Source organism: Lutra lutra, chromosome 5, assembly GCF_902655055.1.
Source record: "Lutra lutra chromosome 5, mLutLut1.2, whole genome shotgun sequence".
Classification (NCBI taxonomy): Eukaryota; Metazoa; Chordata; class Mammalia; order Carnivora; family Mustelidae; genus Lutra; species Lutra lutra.
The window spans coordinates 111,297,591-111,301,089 of NC_062282.1; positions in this window are offsets into that span (position 1 = coordinate 111,297,591).

The window sequence follows — 3,499 nt, forward strand, 5'->3', positions numbered from 1 at the left end:
GTTTATAGCAGCAATGTCTACAATAGCCAAACTATGGAAAGAACCTAGATGTCCATCAACAGACAAATGGATAAAGAAGATGTGGTATATATACACAATGGAATACTATGCAGCCATCAAAAGAAATGAAATCTTGCCATTTGCGACGATGTGGATGGAACTAGAGGGTATCATTCTTAGTGAAATAAGTCAATCGGAGAAAGACAACTATCATATGATCTCCCCGATATGAGGGAGAGGAGATGCAACATGGGGGGCTAAGGGGGTAGGAGAAGAGTAAATGAAACAAGATGGGATTGGGAGGGAGACAAACCATAAGTGACTCTCAATCTCACAAAACAAACTGAGGGTTGATGGGGGGAGGGGGGTTGGGGGGGTGGGGTTTTGGACATTGGGGAGGGTATGTGCTATGGTGAGTGCTGTGAAGTGTGTAAACCTGGCGATTCACAGACCTGTACCCCTGGGGATAAAAATATATTATATGTTTATAAAAAATAAAATTAAAAAAAAAAATCCCCAAATCCCATCTCTGTGGGTCTGTCTCCTGGAACCATTATTATTACCAATTCTATATTAGTTAGGGTCCTGTTAAGAAACAGAAACCACACAGTACATCTGAATAGGGAGAGCTTATAATAAAATTTATTAACTAGTAACAGAAATCAAGAATTAACAGAAATTAAGTAGTAAAATGCAAATAAAGAATAAAGAAGTATCAGATATGGGGGAACAGCTACTACCAATATGGCTGAGGCAGAATACTCCAGGAAGGAAAGGTTTGAAAGTTCCTCTACACATGGCTTAGGTTCTGAATTCTTTGGAAGCGGTGGCCTGTCTGTAGCCAATGGATGGCAGAAAAGATCACTACAGTACTACAGGCAAAGGAGGCATGCAGAAAATTGTCTGCAGAGGTGAGGCATCGATGAAACTCTCCAGCAAGTTGCCCACAGGGCTACTACTCAGCTAATGAGAAGATGACTACAATGCCTACAGAACTTCCTGGGAAGCTGCTGGTGGTAGGGCAGTGAAACTCATGGCAGGTGAGCACCAGTGGATGTTCAATATGCTGCCCAACCATCATGTTAGTGAGCAAAAGAGAAATATGTACAGATTCTAGCTCCCACATTATAAGTAGCTGTATAAAGAGTAGTTTGGGAGCTGAGAGGCAATAAATTGATGACTGGCAGAGAAGCAGACCCAAGCAGGTCTGGGTTGGGTGGGAGTTGGGGGACAGAGTGTGTCTTCCATAAATATATCCAGGAGAGTTTTCCAGCATATCCCATAAAGAAAACAAATGGGGGGTGGGGGCACCTGGGTGGCTCAGCGGGCTAAAGCCTCTGCCTTCGGCTCAGGTCATGATCTCAGGTTCCTGGGATCAAGTCCCACATTCAGCTCTCTGCCCAGCGGGGAATCTGCTTCCCTCTCTCTCTCTGCCTGCCTCTCTGCCTACTTGTGATCTCTCTCTCTCTGTCAAAGAAATAAATAAGATCTTTAAAAATAATAATAAATTTTAAAAATTTTTTTAAAAAGAAAAAAATGTGATATCACAAATAATCTATTCAACAGACTCAGCAGAGGACTAAAGAAAGTAGAATAACATTTTAATGAACTTGAAGAAAAGTGAATAAAAATTACCTCTATTAAAATGAAAAATAACAAATGAAGAGCAAAAAAAGAATTTAAAAAATCTGAGATTTCTAGGATCAAATGAAATAGTCACACATACGCATTATATGACATTCCACAAGACAAGAGAAAGAGATTTTGCAGAAGATGTATTTAAAAAATAATGGCTAAGAATGTTTCCATACTTTTGAATGCCAATTCCCTCCAAATCACTTGGTAAACTTAGAATAACCCAATCCAATCTCAGTAGAGTTTACATAGAAATGTCACATAAATTTAAAGTTGATATGAAAATGAAAAGATCTATTAATAGCCAAAACAATATTTAAAAAATAAAGAGTTAATTATAAGATTTACTATAAACCTACAATAATCAACAGAAATAGATAAGTAGAACAAGGGAATTTAGAAATAAACACACATATACAGAATCCACTGTTTTATAATGAAAGGAACTGAATTAACTCAATGGGAATTTAAGTTCTTTTTTTAACAATGGTGTTGGAAAAAATGGACAACTATAGATTAAAATAAGCCCCAATTTCTATATCAGTTTATGCCCGAAATTCATTTGAGATGAACTGTACATATAAATGAAAAAGCTAAACACATAAAGCTTCTGGAAGAAAATATAGGAAAATATTTTCTTGATTTTGAATGAGGTAAGAATTAATGGATAAAAAAAATACATAAACACTAGATATATGTGATTTGATAAAAAATTTCTCTGCTCATCAAAAGAGAAATCATATGCCCATATAATGACTTATACAAGAATGTATATGCTTTATTTATAGTAGATGCAAATTGGAAACAATGCAAATGTCTACTAATAAAGTACAAAAAAATGTGAACACAATAATACTAACTACAGTTATGCAGCACTCTACTTATTCACAATCTTCCAGAGATACCAATATATATACCAGTGTGTGTATATACATATGGATATATATATATATATATATATATTCATACATATGTGTATATTCACACACACACATATATATTCCCTATCTTTCAAATAAATTACACAATCTTAAACATGTTTATAGAAGTGGTAAAACTGTTGAAAATAGGACTGTCTGGAAAATTATGTATTAGTCTTCCATTTTGTCCTTGTGAAACTATCTTCTCCTTACCATTAAGCAACTTGATAACAAAGACATTTGGCTTTTGGTAGATATATATCTATGAATCCATGGATTCCCTCATCCAGTTCTCTGTTGTCTCCATAAATTCACTTTGAGAATTTCCCACTAGAGTGTAAGCTCCATGGGACAGGGATTTTATCTGATTTGTTTCCTGAGCTTCTAATAAGGCCTGGGTCAATAAGTATTTGTTAAACAAGTAAAACTTTACAAACAAACAAAACTAACAAAAGGCACAAAAATGTTTTTTCCTCAAGTATTTTAAAATATTTTAGAGCAAATAAAGTTTTATACCCTTGTACGGCCTGTAGAGGACTTTGTTAAGAAACTGGGTTCTTCTCTTATAGTTCACTTATTCCCTTATCCTCTATTCCCTGCGGGCAGACATATTTGTCAGTAACCAAGAGAAGATGTATTACTTTTAATTAAAAGTACACATGTTACAAGATAACCAATAGGTAAAGCAAAGATAAGATAACAGTGGCCCTGATAGATAGCTGGTCTCCTGGAGCAGCTCCCTCTTCTTATCTCACTTGCATGTTTATCAAAGGGTTAGCTTCTGGCCTTGAAGTGGGGCCCTGAAGGAATCTCAGAGGCTGGTTATTTGATAGTGAGAGACATACTTACAGCTCTTTACCCCAAACACTCCAAGAGTGTCCTGGCTTACGTAAATTTTGTAGTTCTTGAAGAGTTTGAATTACGTCATTCAAAATGACTTCTAA